Source organism: Dermochelys coriacea, chromosome 5 (assembly GCF_009764565.3).
Source record: "Dermochelys coriacea isolate rDerCor1 chromosome 5, rDerCor1.pri.v4, whole genome shotgun sequence".
NCBI lineage: Eukaryota > Metazoa > Chordata > Testudines > Dermochelyidae > Dermochelys > Dermochelys coriacea.
This window is the reverse complement of record NC_050072.1, coordinates 59,243,914-59,263,888: the sequence shown is the minus strand read 5'-3', so window position 1 is coordinate 59,263,888 and position 19,975 is coordinate 59,243,914.

Below are 19,975 nucleotides of genomic sequence, written 5' to 3'. Positions count from 1 at the left end.
ACCTCTGGCAAAATGTATCACCCACCTCCTGTATCAAAATATCATTTGGCCTAAGGGAAAGTTCACTGGGCTAGAAGCCAAGACTCCTAGACTCACTTTTTCTACTTTTTGGTAATAGAGTTCTGTGGCCTTCACAACCCTTTATTGAGCAATGCCTTGTACTTCAAGACCAGTTACACAAGCTGGGAATGGAAACCAACTAGGAGACTGAAGATGCGTTTATGCTAGAGACCTTACAGAAGCACAGCTGTACCAATGCTGCTGCACTGCTCTAAGATTAGCTGCACTATGGTGATGAGAGCTCTCCCGTTGACATAATTAAACCTCCCCCAACCAGCAGCTGTAGCTATGTTTGTAGGAGACATGATCCCACTATTAAAAATGGTTAAAGCTGAAAACTTAAACGCTCAGGTTTGGAAATGCCAGAACTAGAATTTCTGTGCATGCAGATACATACGCTTCAAAATTCCTTATCTTTGTTACTGGTAATAGTTTATATTAAAACAATTTTAAAATCCTTGTTTACTTTTTGCCTTTCAAATTGGATATTCTGGCTTTTGCTTGCACTAGTGCAATCTTTTTGTGACAGTTTGCAACACGGGATGTTAGAACTTAAATTTATATGCAAGTGAACAGTAAAACAAATTCTAATTTTGTTAAACTTCTTCTTGCAAAACCTACATTTTGGGGCTAGAATGATTTACTATTGTCCCTTCTTAAGAGCAAATTCATTGTCAGCATTAGCTGTCAAGTTGAGAATTACTATCAAAGTTTTGACCTCTGAATATATTCTATAGAAATGAGTGCATTAAGTTCTTTAAAAATAAAAACATTGCTTCTGTACATATGTGTGGGTCTGTGCCACACACAGATTAATAAATAGTCTATACCCATCAACTATTTACTTCTGACATCTGACAATGTTTATGTGTAGTTATCAGTCCAAGCTCTCAAAATGGTGACAAATTGTAATGCCTTCAGTATCTATCTTTGCAGATGATATCTGGCAATGTTACAAGTTGATAGTCCTATTGGAGATAGCCTGGCTAGCACACATGCATATAATGTTTTATATCTCCATATGCTTTACAAAGTTAACCACTACAAACACCCACCATTGAATTGCAGCCAGCTTTGTTTAGCAGTGCAGAGTTATACCATCCAAGAGTTTTGGTCTGGAAGTGAGGAATACTGCATCTATTTGAAACTGGATGGGGGCTACAATAAGATGGGCCTCTGTCCAATAATGAGCTCCACGTGGGCAAACTCCAGCACCCATACAGAGCCCATTCAATTTAATGGGGACACTATGTAGATGCAGGGGTATGGCTATGTAGGGCTTGTTGCAGAATCAAGGGCCAAATACAATTTTTTTACCAGGACACTGGACTTGAGGGCAACTACCCTGGGGAAATGCACACTTTGCTGAAGAGGCTATAAAAAGTCATCGTTCTCACACACACACACACACACACACACACACACGATTGCTGACACCAAGAATTCAGTTAAAGACTTGCTATTTGCAGCAGAATCTGAACAACGCTTCAGACAACACCAAAATTTTAAAAGGTGCCAGTGCCTGCCTGGTTCTAAATGAATGAACTGAATGATGCTTTAAATACGCTTCAGTTCTGAGATTTCTAGTGAAATGTACTTACTAAGCATACATGTACCATTGGATTCCAACACAATTTGACCTTCGCTAAAGAGCAATTTTTGTCTGCCACCCTGCTGGAATCCTAGGCATGGGGAAAAAAAGTACCCTATTTATTATCAAAATAATCATGCAGTTTTCAGAACTCTCTCTGCCAGCTGTAACCTGCTATTTTTAGAGTAGATCCTCATCTCTTGTGAGCTAGTGGACATTAGGACAGAATGAGAGCTCCAGAGAAATCTGCGAGTTGAACTATGTGTCTTTCACCTGACCCGTTTCATAACAGGGACGATTCTGTGTCAGTAATTTTGTTATAGAAAGAACCTTTTTTTTTTTTTTTGAGCACCCTCCCTCAGGCTCAGGAGCAAGACAATGAGCAAGGGTAATGAAACAGAAGAGGAATAGTGAAAGGAATAATCAGGTGTGATCAGGCAGCTCAGAAGAAGTGATCTGAGCAAAGAAAAAAAGAGAAAATTGCAACAGCATAGAAAAATACAATAAAAAATTACCTCAACATTTCTACTTCTAAATCAGTACTCAAGAGACATTAAGCAACAAGTCTGTGCCCCGGACACATGTGCATGCACACTGTGCACCCCAAACAAGCACAAATCCCTGGCCCAAGAAAAGGGGCTGGAAGTGGAGGGGGCACCCCAGGAATATCACAGAACTCACTCCTTGCATTGGAGTCCACTAAAGATAGCAGGGCAGGACATAGCTAAACTAAAGTAGTCTCCAGAGGCTTTGTTGAAAAATATCTCCCCGTTTCCGTCCATTCATCAGCCCCGCATCTGACCTGGCTACTCAAGCAAGGCCCTATAGTAAGGAATTGCCCTTTAATGGCCCATTTTTCTCCAAACCAAACTCAAGCATTTGTGAGTGGTCATAATGAAGCCAATGGTTCTGTCAGCTGATTATGGACATTAGAAGTAAAATTCCAATGTGAATGTGAGTAAGTAAGTGATGTCATTCAGTGGTTCACAACGGTTCATTGTAAATTAGATGAAAAGGCAACATTACTACAAGGTAAACAAAAAAGGTAGGATGACTACATATTCCAACAGGTATATAATTGTTTCCATCATCTTTATTTAAATTATATTGTTTTTTTCCTTCTATCTAAACATTTCTTTGCAATATTGTAAATCAAAACAATAACACTGTACTCCAGAACCAGAAAGTCAAATAATTAGGGTCCAGATGAAACTGATCAGTAGATCATCATCAAATGCACATTGTCTACTAAGGACCATTGCACCATCCAGAGTGACTAAGGCATCACACCATGTGATATGTAGTGAAGATCCCAGATCTGGCTCAATCCTACAAATCTACCAATCTTTGAAGTAGTCCCAGGGGAAGTGACAGGTAGGGTAAGGGTGTGCAGCAAAATTTGAGAGCACCTGTGTGCTGGGGTATTTTTGTCCATCCTGCGACATGGCTGAAGAGCATGTGGCGGTGTATGCACGCCCCGTCTCCTGTTGAGGTGGATGGTGGGTGTTTTGACACCACAGTTGCAGTCTACCCGACTGTCTCAGGCCACACAATGACAATGCCCAATGGTCCAATTCAAAAGGGCAGTCCTTAGGTTCAGGACAGTGAAGTCCAGTGGCCAGCCTCAGTACAGCTGCCCCAGAGGTCAGGGCTGTGTGGCCTAGTGGCCAGAGTCAATACAATTGCCCTAGGGGCCAGGGCTATGTGGCCTAGTGGCCTGAGTCAAAGAAGTAGGCAGCGAGTTAGGGATGGGTGGCAGCATGGGGATAGGGGGACCCAGCCCCTCCCTCTCTACTGGGTCCCAGCCCAGGGCCCTGTCAGCAGTGAGCGTGGTCACCACCTAGCCAGCAGGGATCCTTCCACAACATATTTACTTTCTTCGGGTGCGAGGTATCACTCACTCCAAACGCCCTGGGCCACTTCCTAATATGTGTCCTGAAGCCGGGGTCCATTCATTATTGGGGTCTCCAAGCTCCTTGGCACAGATAAATTGTTAGGACTCCATCTCCTGTTGACTAGCCATGGGCAGCCGGTCTCTAGTCTGGACCTCAGACTCTCTGGTTTCTGCAGTCAGGGGCTGAAGCAGCTCCCAGGCTGGAGCCTCCACCAAGCATCCTTTTTCCCCAAGCAGTCAGCCCAGAATGGGTTGGGCTGCTCTCCTTTATACTAATGCAGCATTTCGAGCATGCCCAATCTGGTGTAAGGGGCGGGACTTCCACCGCCCATAGTGTGGGATCAGTCCCGGGTTTACAATGGTACCACTGGCGCTATAGAGCTGGGCCCATGCACAGAAGGGGCCACAGCCTGTTCCGCTTGCACTGCACCCTGAAACCCTGCCAGACCGCTGGCTCCCCACCCACCACCACCACTCCGTCCCCTGGCCTTACCCGCCAGCTCCTCTCTACCCCGTGGCCAGACCCCAGTGCACCTCTGACTCCGGGCAGTCTCTGCTTCCCACCACCTGTGGGGCCCCGCCTGTCTCCCCGGAGCTGAGCCACCTGGGACTGTGCAGAAACCTGGCCAGTTTCAGCCAGGTGGGGAGCGATGTTAGGATGGGCTTGGCTGGGCCTCTCCAGGCAAGTGGGTCCTGAGGGAGCCTGGCTAGGGCAGGCCCTGGCCTGGCTGATCGTGCCACTCCCGAGGGAACAGAGTGATTCCCTGCCCCGGGACCAGCCCTGGCTGCGCTGCTGGCTCAGCCCAGCAGACAGTCACCTCCCAGGAAGGCCGGTGAGTTCGGCCGGGAGGCAGGTCATGGGCAGGTGTGGTGGGGCTGTGGGCAGGGAGGTGCTGGGCAGATGTTGTGTGCAGGGTGCTGTGCATTTGTGGCAGGGTCTACGGGGGGCGCTGGGCATAGCGGGTCCAGGGGGGCCTCTGGCTATAGGGAGTCAGGGTGTGTTTGTGTAGGGTGAGAGGGCTGTGTGGCATGGCATGGACTCACCCCCGAGGGGAAGGGGCATGCTGGCAGCACAGGGGATTGATTGAGTGTGCATCCAGCAACTGCCAGTTTGTAAATAGTGCCCTCACACTGGGCTGGGCGGAGTGGAACTGCCCATGCCATGCCGCTCCCCATTGTCCCTGGCTGGCCCCTCGCTCTGGGGACCCCCCTCATGCCATGTGCCATTGCTTCCATGGGGGCCCACAAATATGTTTAGAGCTAGGCCCACAAAAGGTTAATCCGGCCTTGTGTGGGATTACCCTTTCCTGCCTATTGCGGGGTATATATGCCCAGGCATAAGCATGCAACACTGCTATTTATTTTTTAAATATAACGAGCAATCAAAGGAAGGCCAGATCTTTGCGACATTGTGATATTTTGCACAAAGTCAAACCACTTTGTGCTCAGGATTTGGTGCTGACAGTATATCTGGAATGTCTCTAGCTGCTTCAATCTGCCTGTTAGCGGCTCCAGGTTTCTGATCCATATAGCAATACAGGTAGTACAGAGGTCTGACAGACCTTAACTTTGTCTTGTTGCAAAGAGTTTGGTGTCCATAAGCAAAATGAATAAGAGAGATGGTCCCTATAATATTCATGGATAATTATTTGCCAGTTTTTCCCCCCACCAACTGACAAAAAATTAGTCATAAATAAATGTGTCCAAGATTCAGCCAGCTCTACAGATTATGAAATACTATTCATCAGTAATTATTTCTGGGTTTTTTTTATTGGTGTGTAATTTATATATGATTATTTATCCCTCCCCCTTCTCTGTGCCTGAGCTAAAGGTCATTGAAGTAAATGGAATTTGTTGGATCAGACCCCATAAACCCAGCTATCCTGGCCAGTCTATTTTTGTTGGCCAACATTACTGGATTTCAGAGAAGAAATCATCAGAAAATGTTGGAATCTAAATTGGACTCTTAAAAATTATTTCACTTTTAATACCTCTTATTAAAAGCAATGTAGGTTAAGACTTTTCTAATCAGGCCCTGATTCAAGTTCATGATTGCTCTTCAAAATGAAATGGTTTTAAATAAAAATGTGCGTCTTGCACAGATTTTCAGAAGAGCAATGATTTTTTACTTGAATGCTCAAATTTAAAAAAAGCATTCAAACCCTTGTGGTAACAAGACAGGGCCAAATTCTAACCTTTGTTTACGTTGGTATAAACAGAGTCCAATTTGGCTCATTGTGTTTGGAAGCTTTCCAATACGTTACAGGAAATATTCTTATAGATGCTTGTTTAATAGCCTGACTATACTCTGACTATACTTTTACAGGTATGTTCTACTCACTTTATTAAGCTCATTCTTAAAGGGAAATGATTGGTAAGTTACATCGAGCCAATTTAGAGGTAAAATAGAATTTTAGCTACATGTAAATTTACAAAGGTTGATTTCATTAATAATAATATATAAATTTACAAGATCTTCTCTCTCAGTACACACAGCTAAAACTAGCATCCAGAATCACCTTCATTAGCTCCTGTTTTGACTACTGTAATCTTCTCGTTGGCCTTTTCCCCTTTTCACTATTCAGAACAAAATTACTCAAATGCTCTTCCTTACCCTTCTCCTAATTATATCACCTACTTCTTTGAATCCCTCCCCACTGAGTCTCCCTGTTCTGCCACGTCAAATGGCAATTTTCTTGTCCTCACCTTTTAGGCTCTTAACCACTGAATGCCTCATATTTTATCTGGTTGTGTAACTTATTGATTGCCACTCCACCAACATGGTCAAACTGCCTATTGGCCCACTTTTCTACACAAATGTCTTGCATTTCACCCCTTATCCCAGAACTAACTGGTACAGCCACGAGCCTGTTTTCCTTCAGATCCCTCCTCAAAACATATCTACTGTGATGTCGTCAGGAAATTGCCAACTGATAATTGCCAGGCAGAGGATTTGTGGGAATGGCTATTATTTATTTTATTTACTAATAAACATACTTCTCCCCTCAAAAAAAACAATTATTAAATAACTTGTAAGCATCATGTGCACATTACTAATACATGGAAACAGTCTCCCTGTGGACCCACTGTTCCTATCAATAAAAAAAGGAGTACTTGTGGCACCTTAGAGACTAACAAATTTATTTGAGCATAAACTTTCGTGAGCTACAGCTCACTTCATCGGATGCATTTGGTGGAAAACCAAATTTCCACCAAATGCATCCGATGAAGTGAGCTGTAGCTCACGAAAGCTTATGCTCAAATAAATTTGTTAGTCTCTAAGGTGCCACAAGTACTCCTTTTCTTTTTGCGAATACAGACTAACACGGCTGCTACTCTGAAACCTGTTCCTATCAATGCTACCCTTGTCCTGCCTCCCCTGTTGCCTCCTTTTGTCTGCAACGTCAACTTGTAAAGTCATCTTAAATTACATAATACGTTTTTTGGGATAGGTTCTGTATCTTTCCATGATTTTGTGTCTTACCCTAGTACAATAGGGCTCTGATTGTAACTAATGCTTTTGGCATTACCATAATAAATGTACAGGGAAACCTACTTATAGCGAACACTCTGTGATAGTGAAACTCCTCTTATGTGAAGTTGAGGGGAAGCCCCGACTACGTTTTAGTGGACTTTTTCTCCTTTTATAGTGAAGCTTCACTCCACTATAGGCAGTTTCCATTGCATGGCTCCTTAATCTTTTGACAGATAGTTATGAAATGCAAAATTCCCAGGAGATTATCTCCATGTAAGCGGAGGAGAAAGGGGAAGGAGATGAGAAGTTGCCTCTGTTACGTGTGGGAAGGAATAATGAGACATCCCTAACCCCAATGTTTGCTGCGGCTGCTTCTACAAGCCCAGCTACCCAAGAGCCTCCAGTGTCCCAGGCAATTGCAGTGAGCAAAGAAAGGCCTTCCCGGCCCTTGTGAAGAGGTGAAAATCGTTAGCCAGGTAAAGTGGCTCTCAATTTATAGCGATAGTCTTTGTAAGGGAAAAGTTCTTCACAGTTGTAGGTTTTGGATTGGAGGAAGCTTTATTCTATGTAAATCACAAGTCTGTTTACTAGTTACACAAAACAGAGTTCTTGCAAGTTCAGACAGGGACATTCTGGACTGGAACATGCTGTTGTATTTTTTAACCTTATAAGCAGATGTTTTGTTTCCCCAGCTCATAGATCTTTCTAAATATGGTGACATTTCTAATAAGAGTTTCAAAACATTATTATGGGATTATTCTAGGAGGGTCAGAATTTTACCCAGGGACTAAAGTAAACTGCTTTTTGCCAGTTTTGGCATAATGTAAATTGTTGACACCAGAAACAAACATTTTGTAATAATTTTCAAGTTCAGAAATTCATATGCAGAAGGCTGGCTAATGTTGTAGCAATGGGACCAAGGTAAGAGAAAACTAATAATGTTAAACAACTTCCTAGGAAAATTAAAGCAACTGGATTCAGTAGGTGAAACCCTCTGTGCAATGCTAGTAAATGATACTGCTTAGTGAATAACTGTTTACCACTTTGGCATCCCACTTATTTGAGGGTACCAGATGTCAGTTGTCTGCTTTCAGTCTGGACCCAATATCAATCAGTAATGCTGAACAGTTTGCAAGGACAATAGAGTATTCAGGCAAGGCTTGATATCTGCAAATACATGTTAATGTAAATTTCACCAGTTCCGATATGATATCCAATATTTGGATTGTCAAAGCTTTTCTATGCACCAGTTTGGTGCAGCAACATTTTTACACTGTAGCAAAACTCAGAATATATAATTGTTCAGAAGTAAAACTGGAATTAATTTGCAAACTGGATACAATTAACTTAGGCTTGAATAGAGACTGGGAATGGATGAGTCATTACACAAAGTAAAACTATTTCCCCATGAGAAAAGGAGTACTTGTGGCACCTTAAAGACTAACAAATTTATTAGAGCATAAGCTTTCGTGAGCTACAGCTCACTTCATCGGATGCATTTGGTGGAAAAAACAGAGGAGAGATTTATATACACACACACAGAGAACATGAAACAATGGGTTTATCATACACACTGTAAGGAGAGTGATCACTTAAGATAAGCCATCACCAACAGCAGGGGGGGGAAGGAGGAAAACCTTTCATGGTGACAAGCAGGTAGGCTAATTCCAGCAGTTAACAAGAATATCAGAGGAACAGTGGGGGGTGGGGTGGGAGGGAGAAATACCATGGGGAAATAGTTTTACTTTGTGTAATGACTCATCCATTCCCAGTCTCTATTCAAGCCTAAGTTAATTGTATCCAGTTTGCAAATTAATTCCAATTCAGCAGTCTCTCGTTGGAGTCTGTTTTTGAAGCTTTTTTGTTGAAGTATAGCCACTCTTAGGTCTGTGATCGAGTGACCAGAGAGATTGAAGTGTTCTCCAACTGGTTTTTGAATGTTATAATTCTTGACGTCTGATTTGTGTCCATTCATTCTTTTACGTAGAGACTGTCCAGTTTGGCCAATGTACATGGCAGAGGGGCATTGCTGGCACATGATGGCATATATCACATTGGTAGATGCGCAGGTGAACGAGCCTTTGATAGTGTGGCTGATGTGATTAGGCCCTATGATGGTATCCCCTGAATAGATATGTGGACAGAGTTGGCAACGGGCTTTGTTGCAAGGATAGGTTCCTGGGTTAGTGGTTCTGTTGTGTGGTGTGTGGTTGCTGGTGAGTATTTGCTTCAGATTGGGGGGCTGTCTGTAAGCAAGGACTGGTCTGTCTCCCAAGATCTGAGAGAGCGATGGCTCGTCCTTCAGGATAGGTTGTAGATCCTTGATGATGCGTTGGAGGGGTTTTAGTTGGGGGCTGAAGGTGATGGCTAGTGGCGTTCTGTTGTTTTCTTTGTTGGGCCTGTCCTGTAGTAGGTGACTTCTGGGTACTCTTCTGGCTCTGTCAATCTGTTTCTTCACTTCAGCAGGTGGGTACTGTAGTTGTAGGAATGCATGATAGAGATCTTGTAGGTGTTTGTCTCTGTCTGAGGGGTTGGAGCAAATGCGGTTATATCGTAGCGCTTGGCTGTAGACAATGGATCGAGTGGTATGATCTGGATGAAAGCTAGAGGCATGTAGGTAGGAATAGCGGTCAGTAGGTTTCCGATATAGGGTGGTGTTAATGTGACCATCGCTTATTAGCACCGTAGTGTCCAGGAAGTGGATCTCTTGTGTGGACTGGTCCAGGCTGAGGTTGATGGTGGGATGGAAATTGTTGAAATCATGGTGGAATTCCTCAAGAGCTTCTTTTCCATGGGTCCAGATGATGAAGATGTCATCAATGTAGCGCAAGTAGAGTAGGGGCATTAGGGAACGAGAGCTGAGGAAGCGTTGTTCTAAGTCAGCCATAAAAATGTTGGCATACTGTGGGGCCATGCGGGTACCCATCGCAGTGCCGCTGATTTGAAGGTATACATTGTCACCAAATGTGAAATAGTTATGGGTCAGGACAAAGTCACAAAGTTCTGCCACCAGGTTAGCCGTGACAGTATCGGGGATACTGTTCCTGACGGCTTGTAGTCCATCTTTGTGTGGAATGTTGGTGTAGAGGGCTTCTACATCCATAGTGGCTAGGATGGTGTTTTTAGGAAGATCACCAATGGACTGTAGTTTCCTCAGGAAATCGGTGGTGTCTCGAAGATAGCTGGGAGTGCTGGTAACGAAGGGCCTGAGGAGGGAGTCTACATAGCCAGACAATCCTGCTGTCAGGGTGCCAATGCCTGAGATGATGGGGCGTCCAGGATTTCCAGGTTTATGGATCTTGGGTAGCAGATAGAATACCCCAGGTCCTGGCTCCAGGGGTGTGTCTGTGCGGATTTGTTCTTGTGCTTTTTCAGGGAGTTTCTTGAGCAAATGTTGTAGTTTCTTTTGGTAACTCTCAGTGGGATCAGAGGGTAATGGCTTGTAGAAAGTGGTGTTGGAGAGCTGCCTAGTAGCCTCTTGTTCATACTCTGACCTATTCATGATGACGACAGCACCTCCTTTGTCAGCCTTTTTGATTATGATGTCAGAGTTGTTTCTGAGGCTGTGGATGGCACTGTGTTCTGCATGGCTGAGGTTATGGGGTAAGCGATGCTGCTTTTCCACAATTTCAGCTCGTGCACGTCGGCGGAAGCAGTCTATGTAGAAATCCAGGCTGCTGTTTCGACCTTCAGGAGGAGTCCACCTAGAATCCTTCTTTTTGTAGTGTTGGCAGGAAGGTCTCTGTGGGTTAATATGTTGGTCAGAGGTGTGTTGGAAATATTCCTTGAGTCTGAGACGTCGAAAATAGGATTCTAGGTCACCACAGAACTGTATCATGTTCGTGGGGGTGGAGGGGCAAAAGGAGAGGCCCCGAGATAGGACAGATTCTTCCGCTGGGCTAAGAGTATAGTTGGATAGATTAACAATATTGCTGGGTGGGTTACGGGAACCATTGTTGTGGCCCCTTGTGGCATATAGTAGTTTAGATAGCTTAGTGTCCTTTTTCTTTTGTAGAGAATCAAAGTGTGTTTTGTAAATGGCTTGTCTAGTTTTTGTAAAGTCCAGCCACGAGGAAGTTTGTGTGGAAGGTTGGTTCTTTATGAGAGTATCCAGTTTTGAGAGCTCATTCTTAATCTTTCCCTGTTTGCTGTAGAGGATGTTGATCAGGTGGTTCCGCAGTTTCCTTGAGAGTGTGTGGCATAAGCTGTCAGCATAGTCTGTGTGGTATGTAGATTGTAATGGATTTTTTACCTTCAGTCCTTTCGGTATGATGTCCATCTGTTTGCATTTGGAGAGGAAGATGATGTCTGTCTGTATCTGTGCGAGTTTTTTCATGAAGTTGACAGATTTCCACTCTATACGGCTAAATTCAGTGCCTTGCATAATCACAGGTTTCAGAGTAGCAGCCGTGTTAGTCTGTATTCGCAAAAAGAAAAGGAGTACTTGTGGCACCTTAAAGACTAACAAATTTATTAGAGCATAAGCTTTCGTGAGCTACAGCTCACTTCATCGGATGCATTTGGTGGAAAAAACAGAGGAGAGATTTATATACACACACACAGAGAACATGAAACAATGGGTTTATCATACACACTGTAAGGAGAGTGATCACTTAAGATAAGCCATCACCAACAGCAGGGGGGGGAAGGAGGAAAACCTTTCATGGTGACAAGCAGGTAGGCTAATTCCAGCAGTTAACAAGAATATCAGAGGAACAGTGGGGGGTGGGGTGGGAGGGAGAAATACCATGGGGAAATAGTTTTACTTTGTGTAATGACTCATCCATTCCCAGCATTTTTTCCACCAAATGCATCCGATGAAGTGAGCTGTAGCTCACGAAAGCTTATGCTCTAATAAATTTGTTAGTCTTTAAGGTGCCACAAGTACTCCTTTTCTTTTTGCGAATACAGACTAACACGGCTGCTACTCTGAAACCTATTTCCCCATGGTATTTCTCCCCCCACCCCACCCCCCACTGTTCCTCTGATATTCTTGTTAACTGCTGGAATTAGCCTACCTTGCTTGTCACCATGAAAGGTTTTCCTCCTCCCCCCCCGCTGCTGGTGATGGCTTATCTTAAGTGATCACTCTCCTTACAGTGTGTATGATAAACCCATTGTTTCATGTTCTCTGTGTGTGTATATAAATCTCTCCTCTGTTTTTTCCACCAAATGCATCCGACGAAGTGAGCTGTAGCTCACGAAAGCTTATGCTCTAATAAATTTGTTAGTCTCTAAGGTGCCACAAGTACTCCTTTTCTTTTTGTTCAAAAGTAGGAATGTGGCACTAATATGTGCTTTGTAAACAGTATTCTATCACAGGCCAGTTGAAGTTAAAATGCATCCTCATCAGAGGCAAAGCTGTCTGATTCTTAGTAGCAGCTGCAAAGAAAATCAGGCACGTGCCTGCTCATATGATTTATATAAAAGGATTTGATGACATTCACACAGTGTGGATGGGGTAGGGAAAGTGTTTCTCTGTGCCCCAGCAAGAGCACTGTCTGCACTTGCATTTGTTTCATATTCTTGACCTGTTCTCTCATATTCACAGCTGACACTAATTATTTCTAGGAGTTGTTCATTCCAAAAGGAAAGAGCAAGGTTGGGGAAACAACATGGTTGCAATTATTTAAATAAATAGCTCGTATGCAACTTGTAAACAAGTAAAGAAGAAGAAATAATAAATACTTTTGCTTGCTTATGTGGATTGTAACAAAAGCAGTGCTGTAAACTTAAACTTTTAGGGGTGTACATTATGCAGCTATATAATATTCTTGGGTTATACCACTAAATTTATTTTTTCTTATTCACTTAAATGTAATTGTTAGAAGTGAGATGCCTTTTCACAGTCACACTTAGGATTCCATCAGATTTGCATTGCATCTCTGAAATTTGGCTTTATTGGTACATTTAAGGGGCTGACAGCAACCTCCACATCTGATTGATGACTTGCAATTTTGCTAATGTGGCCAAAAGGGTGGATTTTCAGCTCCCTGTATCTTCTGTTTTTCGGTTGGAAGATCACCAACAAATGGGAATAGTTTAACCAAAAGTGGGTGGAATCAGCATGAAACAACAAGACCTGTAACATCAGTGAAGTCAGAGGCGTGCTATACCTGTACTTTTGGGCTATGGCCTGATGCCTAGACTAGCTAACTCAATCTAGGTGTTTTACTAAAATCAAATATTGTGTGTATTATGTCTCTTGCTTCATGATCGCTTGACGGATGCCTCAGAATGCGGCATCCTAGACTGCAGAATGTTGCAGTTGTATTATATCGTTTGCCAACATAAAATAAAACTCAAAATAATTAAAATTTAATTGCAATGAAGTTTAATTGTATTTGCTAATTATTTAGTTAGGCATGTTTTTAATAGAGAAATAGGTTAAGGCCATATATTTAAAAACAAGAGACTTTATTCTTGCTTTAAATGTCACACATCTCCAAAAGCCAGCAACTTCACTGACAGCAATTAGTGCTGCATTTTGTAGTGCCTGCGTTGCACCCTTGAATACTCTCCTGTTTTCATGTGCGGCTAAAGCTGTTGGTTTTCTTACCAATAAATTGCTTGGGCTGAAAATTATATTGCTTGGGAAGGACAGTGCTAGCAACAGTCACTGCTGGAAGTTTGTGTTGTTCAGGGGAGACATACTGTGCATGCCACTGTGCCATGGATGTGAATGAAGAGAATCTGTTAGGAAACTACAACAGCACTCATGGTACCACTATCCTTGCCATACTGGGGAGCCCATTGCCTAGCAACATGGTTTCTGCTCTATCTCTGTGGCTGGTGTAAGAACAGCGCTGCCATTGCTGCTGCCTAGCAAAGGGCTCCTTCAGCAGTATGTACAGCCAAAAGCATATTGGACACATGATCACATTGTGCAATAAAATTCAGGGTCTAAAAATGTCCCAATTTTCTGATGTTTAAAACTAAGAAAGGGGAACTTGACTGTATTAAGCCAAAAATCTGTGCAAGCCTCTTGCAGTTGTAGACAACAATATTATGTTGATGACCTAATATTAAGATTTCATAGACTAATTTCTTTCTCAAAAGTGACATGGCATTAGTCATCTGAACTATCCATTGGGACCTTGCTTCCTCGCCACAAACATATGTGTATTTCAGAAAACCCTATTCTTAGGTGTGAAGATATGCAGTGTAGGAAGGAATTATTAGTCATATATTCTGGACTCAGAATGAGATGCCTGGAATGGAGAAAACACAAAACTTCACTGCTAAGTCCCAGTATAGGCCTGGCAGAGGACACTGACCACATGTCTCTGAAGAGCAGATCTATAAACCTCTTTTACAGCCAGATTTGCAGAAATCAACCGATATCATCTAAGACAAGTTCTGGTGTCTTTATGGGGCATGGAGATGTACCAAAACTTTGGCCCTGAGCATTTTTCCATTCAAAGTGAAGCATCTGGCCTTTGATGCTTTATGAATGCTGAGTAAGTTCTGCGTGCCTGCAGTTTATATTCAAGGGAACTTAATGTTTGAAAACCATCTTAGGGAATTCATTTTACATTCTTTAAAATAATATATTAGGGTTTTTTGGAGACTAGTTTCCCACCTTAAAATACTTTTCCATTATGATCTCAGTAAAGACTTTTGATTTTTAAAGCTGTGTAGGCTTAGGGACTTTAAACAGCAGTATATTCGATATAGTTTCCATCCACCACCTCCTTACAGTATGACCCTAAAGTGTTAAGTGAAACCTCAGATAGGTTTGGAGCTGAATGATGTTTATGTGAGTGAATCATAAAACACACAAGCAGTACTTTCTGTAAAGAGAAGGGGGAGGAATCCTTTGCCAGGAGAACTACTCAAATGGTTTCCTTCTTTATGGTTTTTCAATTCATATGCTTCCTCTTAAGTAAGGAAGACTGGGCAATTGTAATCAGCAACACATTTCAGCAATTCTAAACTATGTCAAAGTAATGTAACAAAAACAAATCAGAAGTTTCTTTAAGATTTCATCAACCAAGGATTTTTTTTTCAAACAGGATAGTATAAATTTTTCCTATTTTTAAAACTTTTTAAAAATCAAAAATGCTCATTGATGCATATAATAATAATCCTTTGGATGTTTGAAAATAACTGTGATTTTCTTATCAAAGTTGTCCCTGCCCCTCAACTATTGCACACAAAGGGACTAAATTTTAAAATTTGTACTGACGTTCTTTCAAAACATCCTGGTGAATGCACAAATTGGATGCATGTGCAGTTTCCCAGTGCTTAACTTCAAATATTGCATGCAACTGTTTATTTTTTTGTACAGTTTCAGCAGACCTCTTTGAGAATGTAGCCTGCATACCAGCTTATTATTGTAGGGGTGGTCATGAGTGCTGTGGGCGCCCGCCACTTCCAACTTCAAATTCTGTATGTTTTGTCAGATACACAACACTCTGGCATGCACAGAATATGTGAAATACAATTTAAAGGTAATACTGTTAGAGTCAAATGTACTTTTATTTTATTATCTGCTTTGCTCTGGCAGGGCATGCATTTGATAAACTTCAGACCATAAATTTCAAAACATGCCCATCCATGCAGCACACAAAATCGGGTGACAGCAATCACTTTTGTTTTCTTCATAACATTTCAATCCATGTTAAAACTATTTTGAAAACATAGCTGTAACATTGCAACTTTCTCCAGAGTCAACACTAAATTTATTGTCATAAAGGTGCAAAGCACTTTTGAAAAGAGTAGGTGCACTAAACAAACACAAAGTGTAGCCTGTAGGGTAATGTTTGCTTATGCTAAGTGAAAATGTGCTGAAGTTAGGGTGACCAGATGTCCCAATTTTTTAGGGACAGACCCGATTTTTGGGTCTTTTTCTTATATAGGCTCCTATTACCCTCTACCCCCTGTCCCAATTTTTCACATTTGTTGTCTAGCCACCCTAGCTGAAATGCAAGTTGGGAGCAGGACTTTAGGCCTAAAGTTTTGGCTTCATATTGGCTAAAGCTAAGTTTGTTAGCATGAACGAATAAGAGGTATTAATAGAAGTGATGCAAGTAGTAAATATTACTGGTGTTGTAGGGGAATTTTTGAATGTTTTGCAATAGTGGTAACTGCAACATTTGAACCGATGCACATGATAATTAGAATGATAGCAATATTAATAGCTAATAAAGAAGTAGATGATATTTGAAAAATTAAATGTGCTAGTGGAAATATAGTTTTGGCAAAAGGTAGGCTTAATTAATTAAGAGGTGTTGTTATAATTGATGTTAAAAAGAGTAGTATGCTAGTTTTAGATTAGTGTACTCATTTACCATCAAGGAACCACTAGAGAAAGGATTATACCCATTCTTCTCATCCAGGGACTGATCATCTTGGAATGTGAGTATCAGTGCAGTGTGCGGTTATATAGTAATGCCTGTTTGCTTAACTATTTTATTTTAAATAATTTTTTAATTCTATCACTAATTGTATCATTCAGAGTCCTCCACTAAATTGAATTATCTGTAGCTGTCCCAGAGGCTCAAATCTTAAAGAGTTCAGTTTGTTTCTATTCCTGGTCTTTAAATTATCATTGGAAACACATAAATCAAGGTTACAAAAGTCCCTGCATAGTCTACAAACACAAATAAGTACATCGGAAAAACAAGTTGAGTGACATATGCTTATTTCTATCTCATGAAACATATGGGTTTGGAATGCAATCTAAGGCTATGGCTACAGTTTAGGTTGATATAATTTATATTGCTCTGGGGTGTGAATAAGCCATCCCCCTGGGTGACATTAGTTACACCGACCTAAGTGCCAGTATGTTCAGCAGTGTCAGCGGGAGAAGCTCTCTGGACAACACAGCTATTGACTCTTGTTGGAGGTGGATTAATTAAGTCGACAGACCACTTTCCTGTCAGCTTAGAGGTCTGCACTAGCACTGATGCAGCTGGGTCACTATAAGCTCTCTAGTGTAGCCATATCTATAGATTGGATTGAGTCCTATTGTTTATTGCTCAAGCCAATTAAAATGAAGTTTTAAAGATATCATAGTTATGTTCCTTCTTTACTATTTTGTGTGTATCACAATAAAAGCTTCTTTTTTGAAATCATAAGCTATAGTTATAAGCTTTAGGGAGACACTGTGCAAAGTGAAGTAACAGTTGATGATTTTTTAAAATTTTTCATTAGCTGTCTTTGAGAACCACATCCAAAACTTAAACAATAACAATTCAATCCTGCAGTCCTTACTCTGGCAAAATTGCCATTTGGCCTTTAAGATTTATGTTTATATTGCATTACTGCCAGCTTTTGCACTAGCAAGTGGAGCTATTCCTTGTAGTACAAACAGAAAATCAAAATGGACAAGCAAGGAGAGAAGTGTAAAATACTCAGTTAAATGTGCTGTCTAATGATTTGACAAGACACAGTTAAACTGAGGGCTTATTTAACAGAAGCTGAGTCATGTCTATGTGAACTCATTTCTGTTCCTCTTTTTTTTCTCTGCATCATCATAGCCCTGACATATCCCTCCAGCACCTGGATAATTGAGAGCAGCTGTTTCTAGCAATCCTCTTGATAGCACGCAAGACTGGGCTTCTCGTAACACTAGCAGGAAAGGGGGAGGGGGAAAGCTCCATTTCAGAAACCTTGATAGTGTTGTATTCTATATTTTTCCTTAAGCTAGCACTTGTCTTACGCAGGTTGCATCGTTTTAGTTAAGTGGCAGAAGCACCTGACACGCTATGGGTAGAACTGATTGCATACAAGCTGTGCTGTTAGTAAACATACCTATGTGATAGATGTTACAAAACTCTTCACAGACATCAATTAATCCTCCTAGCATCCCTGACAGTGAGGCATTTGATGTGGCCACAGAGTTCCATTTAAGTGGAGGAGCTTCCTGACCCTCCTCTTCCCCTCTCAGGCCTCCAGCAGCCTGATCCCCCGGCTCATGAGCCTACATCCACCCTTTCCAAATCTGAGTGACTTGCATTGTGACCTGATCTTTGGGGTCACAGTGCTGCTCAAGTTTGGCCCAGGTCTCCTGTCCCCACAGCTCCATGGTCTATGAATTGTAAATATTATCTCACTTTACAGGTGGAGAAAGTGAGGCAGGGAGAGTAAGTGACTTGACCAAAGTAAATCTATTTGAGAGCTAGGATTAGTATTCAGGATTGCCTGATTTCTAGCAAATTTAGCTTTCTTTCAGGCAAATACTTACAGATGTTTTAGATACACACTGGATGCTTATTGCTGAGGGAGCAGATTGATCCAGCTACAGGCTGGACTGTGTTACTTAGTGATGTTTAATGAAATAGCAGAAGAAACAGTTTCACCAAAGCTGGAAGTCAAAGGGTTTTACCTGAGTTAGACAAAATGAACTGAGGCATATGCACATATATTGCAGATATATTAAAACCTGAAAGGAAAGAAAGCCTATACAAAATAGAGTATACTTTAAAAAATACTATTATGTTATTGTCATTTAGATTCTGATTCTAAGTAAAGGTTTTGACTTTTGCTTTGGGATTTCAGTTAAACAGTGTTTCCAACTCTCATGATTTTATTGCAAGTCTCATGATATTTGGTATTCTTAAAGCCCTAGCCCTTGGAGTCAGGTGATTCCACGAGAATCTCCGCTTTCATTTATAAATTTTCTAGTACATCATGGACAAAAGGTTGAAAATGAGCCCTAAACTCCCTCAAACCTGAAGACAAACAAAACCCACTTTAAAAAAAAAAGATTCATGATTTTTAAGACAGTCCTGTGATTTTTTGGCTCATGAATTTTTGAATACTTCATGTTGGCAATACTGACTATTTTATTTTGACTATAGCCTTAGGAGTATATTATCATAGCCAATAAACGTTAATAGAAGAAAGGCATGTAAATTCCTCACAAATAGAGATAAACCTGTCCTCCAATAAAACAATATTTTAACTAGCAAGAGGAGTTCAGTGAGGACTAAGAACAGAAATAATAATAATAAAAAAACCACAACAGTAAAGTTCATTTAAGTCAGCAACATATAAACTAATAACAGGCACTCTGCCATGTGAAAGTCATACACTGGGAACTCAGCCGGCAGCCTCATCTGGGATCTGCTTAACATCATGAGAGTTTTAATCAATATGAAATTCTTCTAAGTTTTTTTTTCAAAATGGTGACAGCTTGATGGGGCTTTAGCAGCATTCAGTGGTGTGCATGATGCTTTATAATCCTGGAGCAATGCCACTTTATTTGTGTAGAATTGAAGCACCAGCTGTCTCTTTGAGATGATGTCAGGTATAGTCCAAACAATCTTTGACATAAATTTGTAGTTTCTTCCCTATGTAAGAGGTTTAACTTTCAGTAACAAGATTTTTCGTTTCACCTGACATCTGTTGTGTGGGGGTATGTAGCTGGTTTCTCTTTCCTTCAAGTAAAACCTGCTTGGTGGCATTGCTCTCTGGCTGTGCTGACTTTGAAGATGTGGTAAATGTAGCTATGAAACAGTGATGACTTTGTTTTCTGCATACCGCAGCTTTGCATTTCTAAAAACTCTACCTAGTTGCGGAGATGGCAGCCATTTTGCTCTCAAGCTGTGCCACAGTCATCTTGGTAACCTTCCCAAGAAAATGAACATATTTTTACTTTAAGAAGTCATTGTTTTAGATCCCCATGCACCAGAGTAGTGCTCTGTACATCTGGGTGGCTTTATACTCCTTTCCCACCTCCCTGACCTTGGAGGCTATCAGGGATCAAATCAAACCCTAGTACAAATTAGAGGATCCTCAGGACTGCTCTAACTTATCCCACCAGATAATGGCCCTCAAGTAATATTGCCTACTCTTGTGATTTTATCACCAGTTTCACAACATATAGTGTTTTTAAGGCCCCAGTTCCTAGTCATTTGAGTAAATGTTTCATTAGCTTTCAATTAACCACCGAGCACGGTTCCTAACAATGCAATTGTTTAATTAAATTATTTTGGTACACGAACAA